Below are 27,243 nucleotides of genomic sequence, written 5' to 3'. Positions count from 1 at the left end.
TCCACCGGCAGAGGTCAGCATTTCATAACTGTCATGTTACACATGCATAGTTTGCCTTTTCAAGTGTGTCTCCTCTCTCTTCCCTTACCCTGCTCTGATCTCCTTGTCTCCTCCCACACTGCTCCTTCTAGCTCATTCTAGCTTCAACCCTGCATCTCAGCTACATGCTTCTGCTAGCTGCTCACACTATGATTTTTTGACCTATCCATTTGTTCATCGGTGTATGATCTGCACAGTTTGAATAAACTTCTTCACGATCTGCAAGGTGTCGTTTGGATCGAGTCACTGTCCGCCAATCTACCTAAGGCTGCGATTACACACATCTCAACACAACCGTGAGTTACAGAGATCACATTGTAGTGCTTAGACTGGAGAGGCAGAACAGTCAAAAAATCTGTGAAAGGATCTTAAAAGATCAGCTAAACATCTTTCTGAGGATTCTAGCCAGCTTGCATGTGTAGTGAGATGTATATGGACACTGGAATATAGCAGAATATATGTGCAAAGCCTGCATACTCCAGCCAGCCAGCAAATCTCAGCATAAGATTCATCAGTTTGCTGCATAGATTAATGAAGAAACTGTTCATGCAACTGTCATTAATGTGCTCCTAGAATAGACTGTCTGCATTAATTCTGTCTAAGAGTGAATCTAAGTTCTATATGCATTCAAAGTTAACTTTGCAGAACCATTGCTAAACTGGACTCTTGCTCCCCCTCCCACTGGTTGCCTAGGAAACCAGCTCCCTGAGCCAGAAGATTGATACAAACCAGCTCCCTGAGCCAGAAGATTGATACATTTCTATGCAAACACCACCTTGTGACTCACTCTACCCTCTGCCTAACATCACAATGCACCAGCAAAGCAATGTACAAGCTGAAGAGCCTAATGCACAGCAAGAGCCTGAACTTCTTACAGCTCAGGACACAGATCCTCAAAGCCACATAAAGCTAAAACGTTCAGTGAAACCAACTTGGAAAGTTCAAGAGAACTATGAGGCTGACAAGGAGGAGCTGCTGTGTAACATCAGCCACTTATGGTCTAAGACAATTGAATGTATGTCAGCTCTGTCTCAACCAACTCATGAGGTATTGCACCTAGAGGGCGCTGTTAAGCAATTGAATACTGCTTATGACAACTATCAAAGACTGTCTGACAAATATGCTGATCTCTTAAAGCGGTACAACACAGAAAATTCCTTACAAGAACTAAGGGAATTGAATGAGCTCAATCTTGAAAGAGATGATTTAGTAATGCAAACAAGGGCAAAAACAGATGTAAAAATTGCACGTCTCTATGAATCCAGATCCCATCTCTCCACAACTTCTAAGCACTCCACACGATCTTCAAAATCCACACGATCTTCCAAATCTTTAAGATCGACATCTTCTACTCTCAGCCAACAACTCATCAAAGCCCGCGCTGATGCTGAAGCTTCTAAAATCCAGGCAGCCTTTGCCCAAGAAAAGGCACAGAAGAAGGCAGAGATGGAAGCTTTAGCTGCACAGAAGAAGGCAGAGATGGAAGCTTTAGCTGCACAGAAGAAGGCAGAGATGGAAGCTTTAGCTGCACAGAAGAAGGCAGAGATGGAAGCTGAGGCTGCATGGAAAAATGCACAGATGGAAGTTTTGGAAAAACAATGTGAGCATGCCAAAGACATGGCAAGACTAAAGCCTCGATTCATAAAGCATTTCCGCATGAGGAAATGCAGAAAGCCGCTCGCTTTACCGACCACACAGCAAAATATGTATTCATAAAGGCTTTTTCCGCATGAAAAGCCGACATCCACGAGCAGAGTGATCAATCACCGCCTTGCGCGGTGATTATCACAGCAAAAGTAACAAATGTCAATTCATAAAGATTAGAGGTAGCGGTATGCGGACGGGTATTACCGCTACCTCTGATGTGGCGAAAAGCGTGCGGAATCCGTTGCAGTGAATGGGACAGACCTCCCAAGCAGCTGCAGAGAGAACACCGCACGGAGGGATTCCGCCTGCTTCTCCGGCTTCCGCATGTCTCCCGACAGCCTAACGCCTGCCTACAGCGGAGTATCTCCGCACGCCTGTCACAACAGGAAACATTTTTATGAATTAACACCCTGAAGGCGGAAATACCGACAGCGGTGTTTCCCCGCTCCACTTTCCCCGCTCGCAGGCTCTTTTATGAATCGAGGCCTTATAGAGTCTTGGAGCAAGCTGTAAGTGACAATGAAAGAGATGTCGGTAGCAATCGCTCTGTTAAATCCTATGCATCAATTTCATCACAGACCTCGTCAAAACTCCATAGCTCTGTCATAGCAGCCAAAGCACTTAACCAAGGCGTTCTTTCTACATTTTCTGCTCCTACTCAAATGACAGAAACACGTACGGATAGAAAAGGCCTTCCACCTCACTATCCCATCGACCTGTCACCTACTAACCAACCCACTAATTTACAGCTGCAAACCAACACACCCTTGGATTGTACACCAGCTCCGGTGTTAAATGCCTTGGCACCATCTTATGTTCCCAATTCACTCAACATCACTGTACCTGCCATTACAACCAACCCTGTTCCGCCTGCAGTTGTATACCCAAAGTCTGAAAACACAGACATGTCGCAGTTTGCCAAGTACATCCTTCGCAGAGAACTCACTAGAACAGGCCTCACCATGTTTGATGATAAACCGGAAAATTACAGAGGCTGGAAATACACCTTTAAGGCCACGATCAGCGAGTTAGATATCACTGCTGCAGAGGAACTGGACCTACTCATCAGGTGGCTAGGTCCCCAGTCTGCTGAACGTATCAAGAGACTTAAAACAGTTTACACTTCCAATCCTGCTACAGGTCTCGATGCTGCATGGGACAGACTTGAACGCAGCTTTGGCAGTTCTGAAGCCATTGAAGATGCCTTACTCAAAAGGTTGCAAAGTTTTCCAGGGATTACAGCTAAAGACAATCTAAAGTTTCAAGAACTCAGTGATCTTCTACTAGAGCTCCAACTAGCTAAAGCTGACACCCGCCTACCTGGGCTTAGATACCTTGACACCCCTCGTGGCATCAACCCTATTGTCCTTAAGCTACCTTATGGCATCCAAGAAAAATGGGTTAGTCAGGGATCTACTTACAAGAAAAAGTATGGCGTTACCTTTCCACCCTTCTCCTACTTCTGTAACTTCATAAAGGGAATTGCGGATACTAAGAATGATCCAAGTTTCTTCTACGGTGACTGTAATCCATTCAGTCCACCATCTCCAGGACTTGCAAACACACGCACAACACACAGAGACCGCAGGGGCCCAGTGTCAGTAAAAAGGACAGATGTTCAACCTGCTCCTGCTACAGTTTTTCAAAAGACTGAACAAAACAAGAAACTTGAGGATCCGAATCGTCAATGCCCCATACATAAGAAGCCACATTCACTTAAGAAGTGCATCGGTTTCAGAAAGAAACCGCTACAGGAACGTAAGGAACTTTTAAAGGAATTTGGAGTTTGTTTCAGATGCTGTGCCTCCACAGAACACCTTGCAAAGGACTGTAAGGCCATCATTAAATGCAAGGATTGTGGTAGTGATAACCACGTACAAGCCCTTCATCTGTATCAAAACAGCACTACTCTGGCATCCACAGACATTCCCCCCAGGGCAAAGCATGGCGGGGAGCATGCTGAACAAACAGCTACCTCCACCCCAGTGTCCTCAACATGCACTGAAGTCTGTGGAGAAGGACTTTGTGAGAAATCCTGTGCTAAGATATGCTTGGTTCATGTATACACAAAGGGCCAACCTGAAAGAGCCATAAGACTATACACCATTCTTGACGATCAGAGCAACCGATCTCTTGCAAGTACAAGGTTCTTTGATCTCTTAGGCATTGCAGGAGAAGCTCTACCTTATACCCTAGGTACTTGTGCAGGAATTACAGAAGTCTTGGGTAGAAGAGCCAGTGACCTTGTAGTTACTCCTCTCAATAGCAATTTGGAAATACCCTTGCCTACCATCCTCGAGTGTAATCAGATCCCAACCAACAAGGATGAGATTCCCACTCCTGAAGCTGCCTTGCACCATGATCACTTGAAGGACATAGCTGATCAAATACCAGCCTTCGATGAAAATGCTGATATCCTGTTGCTACTCGGGAGAGACATCCTAAGGGTGCACAAGGTTCGCGATCAAATCGACAGTCCAAATGATGCACCTTATGCCCAACGTCTGGATCTAGGCTGGGTCATTATAGGCAACGTCTGCCTTAGCAATGCCAAGAAACCTCTCTCGGTTTCTTCCTTTAAAACACACATCCTGCCCAATGGACGTACTACTTACTTTCCACAACAACAACATTACTATCATGTGAAAGAAAGGCTGTGTGGCAAAGGTACACGAGAGAGCATCTTACTAGAGGATGGCAAAGCATTTATCTTTCGGGATGACAACATTGGTAACACAGTGTTTGAGGTAACCACAAAGGACAATGAGTTAGCGGCCACAATAGAAGACAAAGAATTCTTGAGAACCATGAGTAAAGAGTTCTACCAAGATGATTCTAACAGCTGGGTGGCACCGCTACCATTCCGCACTCCAAGGAAGAGAATGCCAAATAATAGACAACATGCAGATTTGCGGTTCAACTCTTTAGAGCGCAACCTGAACCGGAAACCACAAATGAAAAAACATTTTGTTGACTTTATGCAGAAGGTGTTCGAGAGAGATCATGCTGAACCTGCACCCCCTCTTTCACAAGGAGAAGAATGCTGGTACCTTCCGTGTTTTGGGGTCTACCATCCTCGCAAGCCTGACCAAATTAGAGTGGTCTTTGACTCAAGTGCTCGTTATGAAGGCGTTTCTCTCAACGACAATCTTCTCTCTGGACCTAACCTAAACAACAACCTCCTAGGAGTCCTACTCCGCTTTAGACAAGAGCCAATTGCCATTATGGCAGACATTCAACAAATGTTTCATTGTTTCATCGTCCGTGAAGATAACAGAAACTTCCTCAGATTCCGATGGTATCGCAACAATGATGTCAACGATGAGGTCATCGACTATCGGATGAAGGTTCATGTTTTTGGGAATAGTCCTTCCCCTGCAGTTGCCATTTACGGACTGAGAAAAACTGCCCAAGAAGGCGAACAAGAGTTCGGAACTGATGCACGCCAGTTTGTTGAAAGGAATTTCTACGTGGATGACGGTCTCAAGTCTCTACCATCAGCAGAAGAGGCCATTGACCTTCTCACCAGAACTCAGAACATGCTCGCTACTGCCAACCTCCGACTACATAAAATCATCTCCAACAGCACTGAGGTAATGGGAGCATTTCCTTCTGATGATCATGCTGTTAGTGCTAAGGAATTCCAACCAGAATCTGACCTTTCCCTCACACAGCGCAGCCTTGGGTTGCTGTGGGATGTAAAACAAGACATGTTCACATTTCAAACATCAGTCTGCGAAAAGCCCTTCACAAAAAGAGGAGTACTGTCTGCAGTGAATAGTATCTACGATCCCTTGGGATTCATAGCACCCTTTACCATTCAGGGTAAGATATTACTCAGACAACTCACGACAGAGAACACCGACTGGGATACCCCTTTACCCAAAGAAAAAGAGCAAAGGTGGGAATCCTGGAAGCAGTCCCTCCAGGCATTGGAACAGTTTAAGATATCACGCTCTTACACTCCTGCATCCTTAAAGAATGCTACCAGACTGGAGATCCATGTCTTTTGTGATGCATCCATGGAAGCCATTGCTGCAGTAGCCTATCTCCGAGTTGTACACTCCAACGGTGAAATAGATGTAGGATTCATCATGGGTAAAACCAAGTTAACTCCAAAGCCTGCACATACCATTCCAAGGCTCGAACTCTGTGCAGCCATGTTAGCTGTTGAAATTGCTGAGCTTATTGAGCACGAAACAGACTTTGACATTGATTCATTTGACTTTTACACAGACAGCAAGATAGTGCTAGGATATCTACACAATCGAACAAGACAGTTTCATGTGTATGTTGGTAATCGTGTGGATCGTATTAGGAGATTCTCAACGCCAGAGCAATGGCACTATGTACCCACGGACCAGAACCCTGCTGACCTAGGCAGTCGCGCAGTGCCTGCTGCCGCCTTTCTGAATACATCATGGATAAATCCACCAGTACTCTTGAACGAAGAATTCTTCTCAAATCCCGTAGAATCTACCTTTGAACTTATCCATCCAGAGTGTGATAAGGAAATCAAGGCCAGTGCAGTTACATTTAGCACCTCCGTGGAAGCAAAGACAAGACTGAAACCTCACCGATTTGAACGTTTTTCTAGGTGGTCTTCTGCTGTACGAGCGACTGCACGTCTTATTCACGTTGCTCATCACTTCGCAAGCAAAGATGACACTAATCAAGAGTGTCGTAAGTGGCACATCTGTAAAGGGCTTCCCACCATTGCAGAGGTTGCTCAAGCAGAAAGAGTCATCATTCAATGTGTCCAACATGAAGTATATTCGCAAGAGATCCACAACTTGTCAAAAGGACTAAATCTATCCAAAGATAGCCCTCTATACCAGTTGAATCCAACAATTGATCCAAACAAACTACTTCGAGTTGGTGGTCGCATTGCAAGGTCTAATGTGGTTAGCAAAGAGCAAAATCCTCTCATCATTCCAGGCCGTCACCACATTACTGCTCTGATAGTCAGACATTACCACGAGCAAGTTCAACACCAAGGCCGGCACTTCACAGAAGGAGCAGTGAGGGCTGCTGGTTTCTGGATAATCGGGATGAAAAGATGTATATCCTCCATACTTCATAAGTGTGTCAAGTGCCAAAGACTAAGAGGAAAGCATCTCAATCAACAGATGGCAAAGTGCGGAAAGCAGAAGTCAAAGTAATGAAAGAAGGTTCTGCAAGACATTACTTCAGACCCATAAATGAACTGGTACTGCTTCTGCCTAAACAGAAAGACTCCTAACTCTGACTTCATAGTACAAAGGGAGGTAAGAAGGATTGGTGCTGTTGCTGCCTTCCCCTCTGAAGACAGACCTTCAAAGCAACTGTGTTAAAGGGAGGTAAGAAGGATTGGTGCTGTTGCTGCCTTCCCCTCTGAAGCCCATGTCTACACTTGAAAAAGTACTTCTACAAGTATTGTAGTAATGTTTTCCTGTTGCCTTTTTTGCTGTTTCTCTTGTTGCAGGTGTTCCAAGCAGGAAAATAACTATTATTTGAACTTAAGTTACTATTGTTATTAGAAATCATAGATTTCGACGGGGAGTGTCATGTTACACATGCATAGTTTGCCTTTTCAAGTGTGTCTCCTCTCTCTTCCCTTACCCTGCTCTGATCTCCTTGTCTCCTCCCACACTGCTCCTTCTAGCTCATTCTAGCTTCAACCCTGCATCTCAGCTACATGCTTCTGCTAGCTGCTCACACTATGATTTTTTGACCTATCCATTTGTTCATCGGTGTATGATCTGCACAGTTTGAATAAACTTCTTCACGATCTGCAAGGTGTCGTTTGGATCGAGTCACTGTCCGCCAATCTACCTAAGGCTGCGATTACACACATCTCAACACAACCGTGAGTTACAGAGATCACATTGTAGTGCTTAGACTGGAGAGGCAGAACAATAACAAATAACAATCTATTAATAATGTTGATTTTATAAAAGTATGAACCCTCCAGATGGCATCATTGTCCTAAATACGGGACAATACAAAAACCTTGGAACTTATTGACATTCCAAAGGACAATCATAGTCAAAACATGGCATTATATTCTTGCTGGCTGTGATGGCCTTCAAGCCACTGAACATGTCAACAATTGTCTAGCTTACAAGTTGAAACAATCTTATAAAAGTTTTACTTTCTCATCTTCCACGGGTAGACTACAGATTTTAAATTTCTTTCAAAGTAATAGATTCTATTATATAGGGTTTAACAATAACTATTTCTTTCTTTAGAAGGACTGTATTGATCATTAATATTTAGATTAATAATATCCGTGTGTAATAATTATTGCAGTAATGTTAATTTTAAACCAGCATTCTGTCTTACACATACTGTGCAGTCTAACCTTGACATTAACAAAGAATGTTTTGGCTTCTTGTAACCAGTACATCAACAATCTTCCAGCTTGCAAGGTAAAATCTTTTAAGCTTTGCAGCCTGGAATATGCTCAGTCACATAGCAATATTAAAGAAGTACTATAACTTTACAGTTCACATTGAAATTTTGCATAGAACATTAAAGCTTAAACCATACACTTATGACAGCTTTTTCCTGCATAAATAAAACCGCTAGAATTCTGACAATATCCTGAGGTCGCAGAGACTCGCCAAAGAGGAGTCCAGTAGGATAGTGACATGAAAGAGATGTACGGCACATCTAAGTGTAAACCGTCTTTATTACATAACACCATTTTATTTGAGGTCTTCTATTGAACATTTTATGCGCGCTACTTTTTCGGGGTTCCCAGTGCACGGGCCCCGTATGTGAGTTTCTTTTATCCTTGTTTTTAAATTGTTTTACTTGTTATGTAATAAAGACGGTTTACACTTAGATGTGCCGTACATCTCTTTCATGTCACTATCCTACTGGACTCCCCTTTGGCGAGTCTCTGCGATCTCAGGATATCTAATATATTCCGGAGGAATCTGTGGTGTGCAACATCGCTGGTGAAACGACACCATTTGAAAGTTCTGCGGACCATCTATCAAACTCGTTTACAACCTTATAATGTGGGTTGTTGGAATCTGGTAAGCCTTGCTTCTTTACCTTTTTGTTCGAAGATCCTGTATGCCAGAGAATGACGAAAGCTGTATTACTATAGACCTGCGCTGACTTTATATATTCATTGCTTGTGTGGACTTTTGGACATTGTCCTTCTCGGCTGCGGTCGCCTTCTGCCTTGGCGCTGACACTTGTTGTTTATTTAGTGTTACCGGCCTGTAATAAGCTGATAATGGTCACTGTACATTACTATACACAGATTGGTCACAGTAGGGGGTGACTTAGTGTTACTGGCCTGTAATATGCTGATAATGGTCACTGTACATTACTGTACATAGATTGGTCACAGTAGGGGTGACTTAGTGCTACTGGCCTGTAATAAGCTGATAATGGTCACTGTACATTACTGCACACAGATTGGTCACAGTAGGGGGTGACTTAGTGTTACTGGTCTGTAATAAGCTGATAATGGTCACTGTACATTACTGTACACAGATTGGTCACAGTAGGGGTGACTTAGTGTTACTGGCCTGTAATAAGCTGATAATGGTCACTGCACATTACTGTACACAGATTGGTCACAGTAGGGGGTGACTAAAGGCCCATACACACGTCGGATTTTAGCGAACGACCCGTCGTTTGAACGTTCCGTCGTTCGGACGTTTTCGCGTCAAATCCGACGTGTGTACAGACTATCGTTCGGGTGATAAGACTGGTTACCAACGATCCGCCGGGCGGATCGCTGGTAACCAGTCTTATCACCCGAACGATAGTCTGTACACACGTCGGATTTGACGCGAAAACGTCCGAACGACGGAACGTTCAAACGACGGGTCGTTCGCTAAAATCCGACGTGTGTATGGGCCTTTAGTGTTACCGGTCTGTAATAAGCTGATAATGGTCACTGTACATTACTGTACACAGATTGGTCACAATAGGGGGTGACTTAGTGTTACCGGCCTGTAACAAGCTGATAATGGTCACTATACATTACTGTACACAGATTGGTCACAGTAGGGGTGACTTAGTGTTACTGGCCTGTAATAAGCCTGAGTCTCTAGAAGGGTGTAAGCTGGGGGGGTGTTCTGTAAGACGCATGGCCACTTGTGCTGCAGACAAATCATGACAAGTGTGCTCCCTGCCTGAGTCTCTAGAAGGGTGTAAGCTGGGGGGTGTTCTGTAAGACACATGGCCACTTGTGCTGCAGACAAGGCAGCCACTTAGGCCCTTATTACTGTGTAACAAAAGTATAACTTGCGTGTGTCATGCATGAAATATAATGTATATTTTTCTATGTGCTGGAAAAAATGGCTTTTCTCAGGACAGCAACCCCGAGACTTGTCTCCCTCCACTTAAATTGGAAAGGACAGTAGATTGAAAACATTTGCATAATTTATTACGCAGGCTCAGTATATTAGGCAGCATTCACTTACCATTCTTGGTTGATTTCCTGTCCTGTAGGATGCTCTGTGTATGGGGAAAGCTGGCTAGCCATGTGGATTTGCAGGAGCCGCGGCTGTCATGTCTCCCCTTGTATGCACTGGCCAGACTGGTCCAGTGCGGGAGTTTGCAGCCTGCACAAGTCTCCCACGTCTTGTTAGGCGCACTACACGCTGTTTCTGCCGGAAGAGCCGTGTGCAGGTCACGTGACAGCCGCCTCATGTGACGGCAACAGTCCCTGGGTGACTCAGCGTGCATTCCAGCAGCGGTTTTGTCGCACACAGAGCTAGTCAACTTGCACAGTGTAGTATGGATTAAAAGTTAAGCGTGTGTATTAATGTTAACAAGGGCAGGGACCATTTTACAAATGAGTATTTATGCTATTTGTCCTGGTCAATCAGTGTGATACTGACCATGGAGGCTGCCACGGGTTCTTTCTCGCAGGGCTCGGAGGAGACAAGCCTCACTCCATCTCTGTGTCACGCTGTGATTGTTGACTGTCACCTGTTATGTTGTTCAGTGGGCTATCAGGCTTATGGCTATTTTTATAAGTTTTTCATTATAGCCAAAGCTGGTGAAGTGGGATTCTAAATTCGACAAGCCTGACAAACCTACTAAACCGGACAAGCCTGCAGCCACTTCTGGATCTAAGGCTGTTCAGAAATCTAGCCAAAGGAAATGTGCTATGTGTAATTGCTTTATGTCTGCCTCTGCTAAGCATTTACAGTGGTTTGCAAAAGTATTCGGCCCCCTTGAAGTTTTCCACATTTTGTCACATTACTGCCACAAACATGAATCAATTTTATTGGAATTCCACGTGAAAGACCAATACAAAGTGGTGTACACGTGAGAAGTGGAACGAAAATCATACATTACTCCAAACATTTTTTACACATAAATAACTGGAAAGTTGGGTGTGCGTAATTATTCAGCCCCCTTTGGTCTGAGTGCAGTCAGTTGCCCATAAACATTGCCTGACAAGTGCTAATGACTAAATAGAGTGCATCTGTGTGTAATCTAATGTCAGTACAAATACAGCTGCTCTGTGAGGGCCTCAGAGGTTGTCTAAGAGAATATTGGGAGCAACAACACCATGAAGTCCAAAGAACACACCAGACAGGTCAGGGATAAAGTTATTGAGAAATTTAAAGCAGGCTTAGGCTACAAAAAGGTTTCCAAAGCCTTGAACATCCCACGGAGCACTGTTCAAGCGATCATTCAGAAATGGAAGGAGTATGGCACAACTGTAAACCTACAAGGACAAGGCTGTCCACCTAAACTCACAGGCCCGAACAAGGAGAGCACTGATCAGAAATGCAGTAAAGAGGCCCATGGTGACTCTGGATGAGCTGCAGAGATCTACAGCTCAGGTGGGGTAATCTGTCCATAGGACAACTATTAGTCATGCACTGTACAAAGTTGGCCTTTGTGGAAGAGTGGCAAGAAGAAAGTCATTGTTAACAGAAAAGCATAAGAAATCCCGTTTGCAGTTTGCCACAAGCCATGTGGGGGACACAGCAACCAAGTGGAAAAAGATGCTCTGGTCAGATGAGACCAAAATGGAACTTTTTGGCCAAAATGCAAAACGCTATGTGTGGCAGAAAACTAACACTGCACATCACTCTGAACACACCATCCCCACTGTTAAATATGGTGGTGGCAGTATCATGCTCTGGGGGTGCTTTTCTTCAGCAGGGACAGGGAAGCTGGTCAAAGTTGATGGGAAGATGGATGGAGCCAAATACAGGGTAATCTTGGAAGAAAACCTCTTGGAGTCTGCAAAAGACTTGAGACTGGGGCAGAGGTTTACCTTCCAGCAGGACAACGACCCTAAATATAAAGCAAGGGCAACAGTGGAGTGGTTTAAAACAAAACATATCCATGTGTTAGAATGGCCCAGTCAAAGTCCAGATCTAAATCCAATCGAGAATCTGTGGCAGGATCTGAAAACTGCTGTTCACAAACGCTGTCCCTCTAATCTGACTGAGCTGGAGCTGTTTTGCAAAGAAGAATGGGCAAGGATTTCAGTCTCTAGATGTGCAAAGCTGGTAGAGACATACCCTAAAAGACTGGCAGCTGTAATTGCAGCAAAAGGTGGTTCTACAAAGTATTGACTCAGGGGGCTGAACGCCTCACCCCACTTTGCAGTTATTTATTTGTAAAAAATGTTTGGAATGATGTATGATTGTCGTTCCACTTCTCACGTGTACAGCACTTTGTATTGGTGTAACAATTGATAAAATGGTGGCTGCGGATGTGCAGGGTGTGCCCGGAGCCGCCTTTGTCTCCTGTTCCCAGACCTCGTCTGTTCTGTCAGCGTCTAGCACGCTGGGAACGGTACTGTCTATTGCCCATGGGATCGCTGTCTCGCGCGGGCGCGCGCGGAGACAGGACCTTTATGCTCAGAGAAGGCGCGTCAGCTGACCTGCCGGTCGGCTGACGTCAGAGGTGACTCTCGCCACTCGGATTGGCTGTTTCCAAGGTGGGCGTGGCTGAGATTCTTCCTCTGCTTCATAAGCCTTCGCTCTCCATTCGCTGAATGTCTGCTGTCGTGAATACTTTGTGTTAGCGCTCAGACCTTAGACTAGTATCCGGTGTGCTTTGATCTGGGAGGAAACCAGGGATTTCACACAAGACTAGGACTATTGTATATTATTGTGATTGATTACCTGTGTATGATTCTGGCTATACTCTGACCTTGCATTTGCTCATCGATTCTGTACTTCTGCCTATCTGACTATAGTTGCTGAACCTCTGCCTGATTACTCTCTACTCTCCTGCTTAACGATTCTGTACTGCTATTGTCTCTCTGCTGCCGAACCTTGTCTGTCTGACCCCTCTACTCACCAGTGGGCCCTTGCCACTGGTGAGGTGCTCTTTCTGATTACCCACCAGCCCCTCTGGTGCAGTTCTTGGTATATATTAGTACTGTGACTAATACTACCTTACCAGCACCTCTGGTAAGGTCTGGTCAAACTATACAGTCATTCCTTCTATCATACCTTGCCAGCTCCACTGGCAAGGTTTTATCTAAGTTCTATTTCCTTTGTTCTGATAGTACCTTACCAGCTCCTCTGGTAAGGTTTTGCTGAACTATTTGTATAACTGTGCTGATAGTACCTTACCAGCCCCTCTGGTAAGGTCCAGTCAAATCTATTCGGTACAGTCTTGATAGGCCTTCCAGCTCCTCTAGTAAGGCCTATCTAATATTTCTTACTGTTGCACCAAGCACCATTCATACAGTATCTTGTCAGCTATACTTGAATTATTGGTGATTCTGCAGATCACCACATAATCAGGTATAGTGTCTGAATTATTGGTGATTCTGCAGATCACCACATAATCAGGTATAGTGTCTGTATTATTGGTGATTCTGCAGATCACCACATAATCAGGTATAGTGTCTGTATTATTAGTGATGCTGCAGATCACCTAATAATCAGACGTCTGAGTTGCAACACCCAACCGTTACAATTGGTCTTTCACGTGGAATTCCAATAAAATTGATTCATGTTTGTGGCAGTAATGTGACAAAATGTGGAAAACTTCAAGGGGGCCGAATGCTTTTGCAAGCCACTGTATGTCAGTCCTGGTGAAGGATGGATCTCCAGCATTGTTTAAAGACGTAATGAGATGGATCAGATCTGAGATGTCATCTGCTATTAAAGAGATTAAAGATTCGGCTGTTACCCAGTTTCCCCTCCTGTTTTTCACCCATCTGCCTCAGATGCACCAGTTGCAGGGACTTCCAAGCAGGGATGCTTGTTCTGATTACGCGGAAATGCAATTTCAGCATTTCCAATCAGAAATTGCATTTCTGCATCTGAATGCAGAAATCGGTAATAGAACTGCGGTAGGCGGATTTTCGTGGAAATTTCTGCCGATTTTAACATCAATTTTCTCAAAAACTACAAGGTCTTTTTGACCTACGGGGGCTTTGCTATTAACCGCTAAAGTCGGCAGCTTTTGACTGTAATGTAAAATGCGGAAAATCCGCATTATCCGATAGGCGGCAATTTTATGACCGCCAAAAGACTCAGAATGAATCAACCAATCAAATAATGGGGATGTAGGCGGAAATTTCCACATTCTCTGATTGGCTTATTTATTCTGAGTCTTCTGATTGGCTTAAAATTACTGCATATTGGATAATGGGGATTTTCTACATTTTACATTACAGTCAAAAGCCACCGACTTTAGCGGTTATGGTTAACAGCAAAGCCCCCCCCATAGGTGCTAGACACACCAAATTTGCAGGGTATGTTAACCAGAAGAGTGGGAACAAGAGGAAAAAAAAATTCAAAAAGACCTTATAGTTTTTGAAAAATCGATGTTAAACGAGGCAGAAATTTCCGCAAACATCCGCGTCGGAATGTGGAAATCGGTAGCGGAAAGCGAAATCGGTAGCGGTAATTGGCAATGGCTGGAAAGTGGATTTTCCGACCATTTGGCATTTCTGACCATCCCTACTTCTGAGGTGTTAGACTTACTACAACCCAAAAGGAGGAGGGTGGAGAATGTATCAGAGGGATCTGACATGTCTGAGGTGGAAGTGAATTTCTTCTTTGGAGGAATTACCCCCCTCAGAAATGGATGGATCGGAGGAGAAAGTCAGTAAAACTCAAAAGTTTGCATTCTCTACAGACTTAATGAAAGAGTTAATTGAGACGATGCATAAAGCCCTGGGTATAACAACAGAACAAAAGTCTTGATTAGATGTATAAATAAAAGTCTGTCTAAAATCCAAATGTCATTTATTCCAGTTCATAAAAGTCTCATAGATATTATTAAGAAAGAGTGGGATATTCCAGAAAGAAGAGCTTTCTGACCTAAATTGTTAGCTAAAGATATCCGTATAGACCTGATGATCAAAAGTTTTGGGGTCCTTCCCCCAAACTTGATCAGTCCTTATACACGGTTTCCAGAAGGTCTGATCTTCAATTTGAATACTTCGGCAAGTGAATCCAATCGATAAGAAAATTGACACTATCTTAAGAAGAGCATGGGAATCTGCCTCTTTAACCTTTAAACCTCTGTAGCCTCCACAGCGGTTTCCAGGTTCTTAGAAGTTAGAAGTATGGTTAACGGAATTACAATTGCAGATTGCATCAGGAATTCCAAGGGAAGAAATTCTAAAATCTTTCCCAAAGATATTTCATGCGACTAACTATTTAGCTGATTCAGCACACGATTCGGTTCATCTTACAGCCAGAACCACTGCGTTGGCAAACCCTGCCAGAAGAGGAATCTAGGTGAAGACATTGTAGGGGGACACCTCATCAAAATCTAAGCTATGTGGTCTGCCTTGTGAAGGTCATCTTTTTGGTTCCAAGCTGGATAAAACCTTAGAGAGGTCAGCTGATAATAAAAAGAACTTTCCAACTAAGAGGAAATGTTTTTGTTCTAAATGCTCCTTTTGTGACTTAGGGAAAACGGAGACAGAGAATAAAGCAGGCCAAAAGAAAAATGGTCCCGTTATAACACAGCGCTCCAAGCCCAGCCTTCAGTATACCCCCCCCCCCCCCCCCCCCCTAACCAAGAAGCTAAGCAATGATAATGAGTATTCCAATTGGGGGAAGAGTATCTCACTTCTTCGAACAGTGGCATACAACTTTTCAAAACAACTGACTGTTAGACATTGTTCTCCAGGGAAACAGGATAGAATTTATAGCTCCTCCTCCAAGTCAGTTCTTTTTGAACCCTCCCCCAAAAGCTCAGGATCAAGCTCTGCCATTACAAAATGAGATATCCTCCCTGTTAGACAAGAGAGTAATTCGTCAAGTCCCAAGGTGTCAAAGAGAGCTAGGATTTTACTCACCAATGTTTCTCATAAAAAAATTCTGTATGGAGACTACAGGTTTATTAAAAATCTGAAACGTCTAAACAAGACAGTAGGGTATAGAAGTTTTGGATGGACAATATCTGTTCAGTGTTAAATCTCCTGCAAGAGAATTGTTTTCTTGCATCCCTGGATCTCAACGATGCCTATCTGCTTTTGCCAATACATCTGGAATCACAGCAATACCTCAGGTTCGCGGTAGTGCTCAATGGAAAGGTAAGACATTTCCAATTCAATGCTCTACCTTTTAGTCTATCCTCTGCTCCATGGCTCTTTACCAAGGTTATGGAAGAAGTGTTGTCAGTCTTTAGACTTAAATCTGTTCAGATCATTGCCTATCTGGATGATTTACTTATATGGGGACCTTCATATGACTCTGTGACTCTCCAGGTGGATTTGACAGTTGAGTTTCTACAATCTCTCGGGTGGTTAGTTAACTGGGTGAAGTCGTCTTTGCTACCCCAACAATATATGGAGTTTCTGGGTTTTGAAATATGTTCTTCCCGTAAGAAACTTTTACTTCCAGATAGAAAATCATCAATGATATTGAAATCTGTTCTCTTTTTTCAGAGGTCGCACACCATAACTCTAAGAATAGCTATGGCGTTATTGGGAATTCTAACAGCATCATTCTCGGCAGTCCATTGAGGCCAACTTCACTCCAGAAAATGGGACAAACGATACTCCTCCCTAGACAAACATTTTGTGATCCCTTGGAGTGTCAAGGAGTCTCTAACTTGGTGGTTGAGTCCAGATCATCATTCTATAGGAAATCTATGGGAGTTTCCTCAGAAAAAAGTAATCACGATGGATGTGAGCTCTTGGGGATGGGGAGCGCACCTGGACACACTTCCTGTGCAGAGTCAATGGCCTACTCAGGTTTGCAAAGCTTCTTTGAACAGCAAAGAGTTACGGGCAGTTTGGGAAGCCCTTCAGGTATTTAGTCCTCAAATTAATCAAAACCACGTCACGGTTCGAACAGATACAAGTACAGTAGTGGCTTACCTGATTCAACAAGGGGGAGCAAGGAGTAGGGATGCCCCCCCAGCCTTGGAGAACTCATGGAGAAGCATGTGATCAGTTTGATCAGCTAATAGATTTGTAAGGTTCTGATTTGCTGGTCCTGATCATGTGTTAAACCAGGAAGTCATCACAGCAAATCAGGACTTTACAAATGTATCAGCTGATCAAACTGATCACATGCTTCTCCATGAGTTCTCCTAATCAGGGCCATCCCTAGCAAGGAGCAGATCATTGTGGACTCTAACATCAAAGATTCTGCATGGGGCAGGGCAAAACCTCAGATCTCTGAAAGCAGTTCACCTGAAAGGGACCCTGAATCATCTAGCAAATTATATAAGCAGATCGAACATTTATCAGGAGGAATGGTCCTTCAATGAGCAAGTGTTCCACCTTGCAAAATGCCCTCTATTTTCCTCCCTGTTTATTTAGGACAATCCCTGGGCAGTGGATTCCTTCTCAATCAGCTGGAGTCATCATCGAATGTACCTTTTTCCTCCTCTGGGCTGAATATCGAAGGTGATAAGCAAGGTTCTCTGAGGCCAGGCCCAAGCCATCTTGATTGTTCCCTTCTGGCCCAAGAGACCCTGGTTTGCTCTACTACAGAGATTAACTTCAGGTCATCTCATGCTTCTGGATCATCCAGACTTACTGGCACAAGGCCCAGTACTCCACCCCAATCTGAATCTTCTTCGCCTTTCTGCATGGAACCTGAATGGGAACTATTAACCTCCCTGGCGGTAAGCCCGAGCTGAGCTCGGGCTATGCCGCCGGGAGGCACCGCTCAGGCCCCGCTGGGCCCATTTGCATAATTTTTTTGTTACACGCAGCTAGCACTTTGCTAGCTGCGTGTAACCTCCGATCGCCGCCGCTATCCGTCGCGCCGCAGCCGCCCCCCCCCAGACCCCAGGCGCTGCCTGGCCAATCAGTGCCAGGCAGCACTGTGGGGTGGATCGGATTCCCCTTTGACGTCACGACGTCGGTGACGTCATCCCGCCCCGTCGCCATGGCCCTCCAAGAGATCCCGTTCTTTGGGCTGGGGGGATGCCGCTGAGCTACATGAAAAAAAATATAAAAAAAAACGTATTTGCTGTCCCCTGGTGGATTTTAATAAACCGCCAGGGAGGTTAAAGAATAAATGTTTTTCAAACAGACTCTCAGAAACCCTAATCCAAAGTAGAAAGAAAGGAACAAGGCAGATTTCTTATGAAGCCGGGAAAATCTACAACAATTGGTGTTCACTGAATTCTAGAGATGTGGTTCTTTCTATGTCTGTGCTTGAATCCCTTCAGAGCGGGTTTCAGAAAGGATTGAGTATAAGTACAGACATCTGCAAATAGTGTGTTTCTTGAGAGAAGACTGGCAGAGGAGGAATATGTAATACGTTTCTTTAGGGCACTAAAAAGGTTAAGACCTACAATGCAGACAAAAGTGCCGGCCTGGGATCTGAACACTGTTCTGCAAGGTTTATGTGAGGCTCCTTTCGAACCAACCTCTGATTTCTCAGACAAACCTTTACCCCTGAAAACTGCATTCCTCTTAGTGATAACATGGGCTAGGAGAGTAGGAGAATTACAGGCACTGTCGATAAACAAATCCTACTGTGTCATAAGCGAAGATAGATAATAGGATAACAGAGGCGCCAACAGGATAAAAAACACTAAAAGAACTTAAAAACCCATCTTGGTAATCGAGGCGGTAGTGGTGGACTTACCTCCTCCAAGCAGAACGCACGACTGTGGATTTTCAGTCAAAACAATTTTATTGGATACTACAAATAAAGTGCAACGCGTTTCGCGGGATACAAACCCGCTTCATCGGGCAATAACAGATAGGAGTAAACAGCATCTGCCAGTATCATCAACACTGAGCGCCTCTGTCAGACAGAGCTTGGAGTTCTGCTTGGAGGAGGTAAGTCCACCACTGCCTCCTCTATTACCAAGATGGGTTTTTAAGTTCTTTTAGTGTTTTTTTTAATCCTGTTGGCGCCTCTGTTATCCTATTATCTACATCAAGTCCACCCTGGGTGGAGGGTTGTACCCTTCCTTCTTCTACTACAGAGAGCGACTTTTTAATCCTGAGTGGGGTCAGGACAATCTCCCCACCTGACTTGACAGTGGTTGCCTAATTGGTAACCCTGGTTTGTGAGTATGAAATTAATATTATTACTCTTCCAATTATACATTACCAGTACATACTACACTATATTGGGCTCTTGGTGTTCTCTCTTTTTCTCATAAGCGAAGATAGGATTACTCTTCGTCTGAATGTATCTTTTCTGCTTAAAGTGGTATAAAAATTCCATAGATCTTTAGAGAATTTTCCAGGGCTGTGGAGTCGGAGTCGGAGTCGTGGAGTCGGGCAATTTTGGGTGCCTGGAGTCGGAGTCGGAGTCGGGAAAAAATGCACCGACTCCGACTACTAATGAATTTGTAACTGTAATTAAAATAGAAAATATGATAAAATGTTCTATTTCTCAGATAATAGTCATTAAAAATAATGTATATATACAGTAATAGCTGTGCTTAGTCCACAAAAATGAAATAAAACAATAAAAATTAGTTACTTGTGCTGCTTCAATAAAGCAGTCCCCGTATTGTTAAGGTCAGATATACATATCTGATTGTGACTGTATATATGATGAGTACACAGGAATCTCTTTTATATACTAAATAACATCTATGCTGTAAGAATAAAGCCTGATGTGTAGCTGTGTCACTAATAGAGATGGTCAATGAGATGGAAATAATTCTGCACTGATGCTGATTTATGCAAATGTATGCACTGAAATCAAATAATTTGATATGTTATTAAAATTTGGTTTGGTGACTACAAATTAAAGGGTACCTGAGACGGATGAAAAGTAAAGTTTTATACATACCTGGGGCTTCCTCCAGCCCCCTTCAGGCTAATCAGTCCCTCACTGTCCTCCACCACCCGGATCTTCTGCTATGAGTCCTGGTAATTCAGCCAGTCAGCGCAGTCCGGCCGCATGCCACTCCCACAGCCAGGAACATTCTGCACCTGCGCAATAGTGCTGCACAGGTGTAGTATGCTCCTAGCGGCGGAGTGTGTTCATGCGCACTACGCCAGACTGGCTCAAGTACCTGGACTCATAGCAGAAGATCCAGGTGGTGGAGGAGGACAACGAGGGACTGATTATCCTGAAGGCGGCTGGAGGAAGCCCCAGGTATGTACAAAACTTTAATTTCATCTGTCTCAGGTTTACTTTGTTACACAGTAGTACTATACTCTACATATGCACTCCTCACAGAGCTGCAGGGAATCCACTGAGAATGCTGTGCACATTGAACACAGAGGTGTTGTCTGTTTACAATCTCCTCATTCCCCTGCAGAGTACCTGCACATCATTCTTACATGTACCCACACTTACATTGCCTAGGGCCTGATAGATGTTCTTTGTTCCGGTTTGTACCTTTTACAAGTACTCTTACCAAGGACTAGTTTTAGTCTAAAGGGAATAAATATAGTAGTCTACATATCCTTCTCACTTCAGTTGTCTTGTAAAATTCCTAAGCGTTGGCAGTTATGAGACGAATTTCATGTTACATACTTTTAATCAACAAAATTGTAATATGCAAATTAGAGGAGTCGGAGTCGTGGAGTCGGAGTCGGAGTCGGTGGAATCCTAAACTGAGGAGTCGGAGTCGGAGTCGGTGGATTTTTGGACCGACTCCACAGCCCTGGAATTTTCTACCCTCTTTTTTGCAGCAGTCCATCTAATCAGAAGGAAGAAAAGTTATACTGTTTTTAGATGTAAGGAGAAGTTTAATTGAATATCTTCAGCAATCGAAATCTTGTAGGAAATCCAATGCCATTTTAGTTGTCTTTGCTGGAAAATTCTGAGGCAAGCAGGCATGGAAAGCGACTATAGCCATATGGATCAAACAGGCTTTTGCCTTAGCTTATCCCCATCAAGGAAAACCACTTTCAGGATCAATAAAGGCTCATTCTACCAGAGCAGTTTCTACTTATTGGGCAGAGAGGGCAGGAGCCACAACTGAGTAAATTTGCAAGGTGGCTACCTGGTCGAACCACAATACGTTTGTTAAACATTATAGATTTGATATTTTGTCTAACTCAGATTTGTGTTTTGGTAGAAGAGTTTTGAAGGCTGTTATCCCTCCCTAAATATATATTGTTTATCCTCTCAGGGTTGCTGTCCTGAGACGTACAAAAAGTACTAACGGTAATGTCTTTTCCAAGAGTCGGAAGGACAGCCCCCCTACTACCCACACTGATGATTTCTTATTAAAATTACTTGTTGAAACATCATTCTGTGTGAAGTTTTTTTTATTAACTGAAGATGGTAGTGAATGCTGCTTAATATACTGAGCCTGCCTGCCTAATCTGTAGTATTATCTCTAATAATGTTTTCACATCTAGTGTCCTGTCCATTTTAAGTGGAGGGAGACAAGTCTTAGGGTTGCTGTCCTTCCGACTTCAGGAAAAGATGTTACTGTAAGTCATTTTTGTCATTTTTCGCTCTCCACATGCAATCCCTATTGCTGACAGACAACTGCTGCTAGCTGGCTGTCATGTGCGGAAAGCACAAAGAACTGTCTGCAAATACCAGCAGCCTTTTTCAGCGGACTCAAGTGTCATCCCTGCCTCACTGTAACAATGTATGTGACATGGAGCATGTTCTGATGTCTTTATATGTGTGTTAGTGTCTGTTGTAAATAAAGTTGGTAAAATAAAGTGTATTTGTTAGGTCGGTGTGGACTTAGTGTGTGCAGATATGACATCATATGCACACCTCCCAACTTTTGAAGCCACAAAAATTGGACACAAAGACCGCCCCTGTTACACCTTTAGCCATGCCCCTTCCACACTGTTAGCCATGACCAATTTTGCATGCCACAAACCCTTTATACTGTTCCCTGGTTTCTACTGGTTCCCCTCCCTCTCCCACAGCTTCCATGGTGTTGATGGACTTCCCCCCTCTGACCCGCACAGTTTCCCTGGTGGTGGTGAGTTCCCCTCTCCCTGCAAACATCTTTTCCACGTAGGATGCAATGTAAAATATAAATATATAAGCATTATACGACATAATTTATAATATAGTTGATAAATTACATATGTAACAAGTTTCAGTTTCCCTGCTTGTGTCACTCTGGAGGTAAGGCAGCTCCTCTGTCTTCATTTTATTGGTTTTATACAATTGTATGCAGCTCCGGGCTCCTCTTTCCCCCTTTGCATTGTCACCTCCTCACCAGGAGGGCTCGGGCTCCAGCTTGGGCCACCAGGCCTGTCCCACCAACTATAGCTTTATCAAGAGTGTGACCAAGACCTAGAGGAAGCCCTGGGGAGCCGAGTGCAGACTGATTCCTCCACATGCCTATATGGCTGGTGCCCTAAATAGCAGCCTTATTTTGTGAGTTTCCCTTCACACTCCACAAATCACCAGCTCAGCATTAATACTACACAATCTGGGCTCCCTTTGTCTCTGTATAGTTTATATATTATATATAAATGTCTTGCTAGAAGTACACATAGGTCTGTTGTCACAGGAGTAACACATTGCTTCCATTGTCTCATCAAGCTCTACATTATACTGCTTTCCATGTATGGCCAATGCTTTAGATGTAGGGAGGGTCCATGAGATGCAATTAACTCTGACTTGTATGCAAATGTCCTGCAAATTGTATGCAACTAATGACATTTGTCAGGAAATGCTTTTCATTGGCTGAATTCCAAACTACATAAAATTAGCATGCAAGCCAAAGTTATAGTCATGTGATTTGCTGCCTGTAATGAGCACAACCTACGGTATGATTGTATGCTATTTATATGCACTTTGCATCAACTTGGAATTATCAACAGCTCACTGACCATCCCTAATAATAATTTCTCCTCCCCTCAGAATTCTCTAACAGGAAGTGATGATGTTTCTCTATTTGCAGGGTGGAGTCCCGGCATCAGGAACCTCTCAGAGACTCATCTCTCTGTATCCACAGACTGTACAATGGATGATGATGTCACTGGACAAGAGTCTCCTGCAGATATCCTGGTTACCACAAATATTCACGCGGACTCCCCTCACCTGTCTAACCCTGAGGGGCCTCATACCCAACACAGCTCTCCCCCTGTTGGAGGGTCTTATGCCTGTTCCTGGTGTGGGAAATGTTTTGCTTGGAAATCAAATCTTGTCAAACATGAGAGATCTCACACTGGTGATAAGCCCTATTCATGTGATGAGTGTGGGAAATGTTTTAGATGTAAATCGGACCTTGTCATTCATGAAAGATCTCACACTGGTGAAAAGCCCTATTCATGTGCTGTGTGTGGGAAATGTTTTGCACAGAAATCACATCTTGTCATTCATGTGAGATCTCACACTGGTGAGAAGCCCTATTCATGTGCTGAGTGTGGGAAATGTTTTGGGAGTAAATCACAGCTTGTCAGACATGAGAGATCTCACACTGGTGAGAAGCCTTATTCATGTGCTGAGTGTGGGAAATGTTTTGGTTGTAAATCAGACCTTGCCATTCATGAGAGATCTCACACTGGTGAAAAGCCCTATTCATGTGCTGAGTGTGGAAAATGTTTTGTATGGAAATCAACTCTTGTCAGTCATGAGAAAGCTCACTCTGGTGAGAAACTCTACTCATGTGCTGAGTGTGGGAAATGTTTTGGGCATAAAACAGACCTTGTCAGACATGAGAGATCTCACACTGGTGAGAAGCCCTATTCATGTGCTGAGTGTGGGAAAAGGTTTGGAAGTAAATCACATCTTGTTCCACATGAGAGATCTCACACGGGTGAAAAACCATATGCATGTTCTGAGTGTGGGAAATGTTTTTCACGTAAATCACAGCTTGTCATACATAAGAGATTTCACACTGGTGAGAAGCCCTATTCATGTGCTGAGTGTGGAAAATGTTTTGGAAGTAAATCACATCTTTCCACCCATCAGAGATCTCACACTGGTGAGAAGCCCTATTCATGTTCGGAGTGTGGGAAATGTTATGGGACTAAATCAAACCTTGTCAAACATGCAAGATCTCACACTGGTGAGAAGCCTCATTTGTGTGCTGAGTGTGGGAAATGTTTTGTAAAGAAATCAGACCTTGATAAACATGAGAGATTTCACACCGGTGAGAATCCCTATTCATGTGTTGAGTGTGGGAAATGCTTTGGGCGTAAATCAAATCTTGTCAAACATGAGAAAATTCACACTGGTGAGAAGCCCTATTCGTGTACTGTGTGTGGGAAATGTTTTGGGAGTAAATCAAATTTTGTCAGACATGAGAAATCTCACATTGTGAAAAGCCCTATTTTCATGTGCTGAGTGTGGGAAATGTAAGTAAGTCACCGCCCATCAGACAGTTGTGTTGAGTGTGGGAAATGTCTTGGCCAAAAGTGTTTGATACACTTTGTCTATTTTTTTTACACAACAAAATATAATTACACAGCATCCCGAGGACTCTTTCATGTCACTTAGTGTATTGGTTCATAAAGTGTTAATGTCCCTGAACTCAGGTGACATGATGAGATAAATATGGGCGCATATAGTACTAAGCCTAGTTAGAATTTGCCTGTGATCACTTTTTCCATTGGAAGGGTTGATAAACCAGGAGCATTATCTATGCAAATGAGGCATTTTATGCAGTCACATGCAGCCTGAAGAGTAAATAGGAGCCAAAACACACATCTGGCTGAACAAATTTGATAAGAACAGGGTGCTGGAAAGTGAATTATTTGTTTTTGTTGGGAGCTGAATGAGCCAGATTTTATGTCACACTGATATGGCTGCTGTGTACAGTTCAGAATTTAACCCCTTTAAATGTAAAACAAGAATGTGAGACCCCAGTAAACTTGTATATGACATTGTTATTTACCTACTATAAGCTGCATACAGTATGTGGGAATTTTAGACGCTCCCATTTATCCAGACTGAACTGAGGAATGGACATTTCAGGAACTCCTACAAAGTCTCCCCTTCCACCACCAGCACTAATAGCTGCACAAGCAGCGGACAATGTCCTTACTGTGCATGTATCTGCTTACACTGCCTCCTGTGTGCTGGTAACTCTCACCTGACATGCTCAGGAGTGACTCTCCCTGTTCCCTTGGCAACATGTCATCACCTCCTACCCTGGGAGGGACATCAATGATGCAAGGAGGGAGGGGAACAGAAACAAAGTCCATGAAAGGAAAGGGAGGAAGTGATGTCAGTGTTATCCTCACAAGATGGAAATAAAGCAAAAGCAGAGAAAATAAAAAGATTTATATTTAATTGGCCATATATTTACTAAACCTGCCAGAGAAGAATACTGCAGACTGGATAGGTAAGGGAGATCATTCATTTGCTATTGGAAATTATAAATTTTATTTTATATGAATTTTCAATTCCCTTTAAAGGACATCCGAGGTGTCATGATGAGATAGACGTGTTTTTGTATTGCCAAGCACACAAATAACTAGGCTGTGTTCCTTTTCTTCTTTCTCTGCCTGAAAGGGTTAAACATCAGGTATGTAAGTGACAGTTTCTGTCCTGGTCGGACTGGGTCAGATTATAGCATAACCCTCACTGATAAGTAATTACAGTCATAAAACACTTTCCTGTCAGTAAATGGATTCTGAAAGCAGAAAAAAAAGATAAAAAGGGTCTATAATTAATAGGTTTGACCCCTGGCATACTTCAGTGAAGGAGTTATTGAACAGAGACAGTGAAACAGTAAAAACTTAAAAAATTGATTTAAATATAAACTAACACTGTGGGATAGCTAAAAAAGTAATTTTTTAGGAGAAGGAGGATGCATACAATTGTTTTTCTCATCAGTTTATTTTCACCTCGGATGTTCTTTAAAGGAGTCATCATCCAAACCAAGTTCCCCCAAGGTCGCCCTCTTCACCGGCGGGGACACCGGGCCGAACGGCTGAAAGCAGAGCTGTGGCGTGGGACGTGGCATCTGCAAGGGGCTGGAGGAAGCCCCTGGGGAAGTAGAGCAGGGAGAACTTGGTTTGGCTGATGACTCCTTTAAAGTAGCAACCTCCTTTTAATATATGCCATGTGATTTTGAAATAGTATTTCTGCAGTGATATTACATTTATTGGGATAACAGGAAATACTATGCAATGTGCATCATAACAAGATTACACAGGTGCAGAAATGTGTCTCCCCAACAGAGATGTGATATCAGTGCTTCGCTGAGCCTCCTTTTGTATGTGGACAGTAGAGGTCATTATTAGGCTGAGAGAGGTTGCCACACTTTGTCATATGACTGGATATTCAGGAAACATGAAGAGATTTGAGCTGAATGCACAAAGTCCAGTAAGATAAGAAGAGAGGGATTTATCTCCCAGCAATGTTACGCTGGACACACACAGGACTGATATTCAGAGAGATTGGATCACTGTGACTGTGACGGGATCTACCAGGGATCTCCTGATTTCTGTACATAATATTAGAGATAGTGTTTCAGATTTATATTGTTACAACCTCACAAAAGAAGATTGGTAACTATTTTACATGATAATACTATAAATATGATGGCAGCAATAGATAAGGTATTAGAAGTAATATATATTCCCAGGTCATATTATACTCCAGCACAAATAATGCAGATACACCCCAATGCCTCAGTGCTGCACCCCACATGTAAATTAGGAGATGATTGGATACAGGTGTTTGGGCTGGAGGTGAGATACAGGAATTCTGGGATGGAGAGGGGGACAGGTTATTGTTATATGTGTTACAGTCACTGCTATAGACACCCCAATACCTCAGTGCTGCACCACAAATGTAAATTAGGAGATGATTGGATACAGGTGTTTGGGCTGGAGGTGAGATACAGGCATTCTGGGGTGGAGAGGGGGACAGGTTATTGTTATATGTGTTACAGTCACTGCTATAGACACCCCAATGCCTCAGTGCTGCACCCCACATGTAAATTAGGAGATGATTGAATACAGGTGTTTGGGCTGGAGGTGAGATACAGGAGTTCTGTGGGGGGGGGGGGGGGGAGAGAGGAGGACAGGTTATTGTTATATGAGTTAAAATCACTGCTATAGACACCCCAATGCCTCAGCGCTGCACCCTAAATGTAAATTAGGAGATGATTGGATACAGGTGTTTGGGCTGGAGGTGAGATTCAGGAATTCTGGGGTGGAGAGGGGGACAGGTTATTGTTATATGTGTTACAGTCACTGCTATAGACACCCCAATGCCTCAGTGCTGCACCCTACATGTAAATTAGGAGATGATTGGATACAGGTGTTTGGGCTGGAGG

At 43.5% G+C, this 27,243-nt stretch overlaps 1 pseudogene; it reads left to right on the top strand.

Moving 5' to 3' along the window:
- Positions 1-26,920, top strand: part of LOC137537169 (zinc finger protein 850-like) — a 91,048-nt pseudogene extending 64,128 nt beyond the window's left edge.
- The last annotated feature ends 323 nt before the right edge of the window (positions 26,921-27,243 follow it).

Source organism: Hyperolius riggenbachi, chromosome 10 (assembly GCF_040937935.1).
Source record: "Hyperolius riggenbachi isolate aHypRig1 chromosome 10, aHypRig1.pri, whole genome shotgun sequence".
Classification (NCBI taxonomy): Eukaryota; Metazoa; Chordata; class Amphibia; order Anura; family Hyperoliidae; genus Hyperolius; species Hyperolius riggenbachi.
This window is presented reverse-complemented; position numbering and strand designations above follow the sequence as displayed.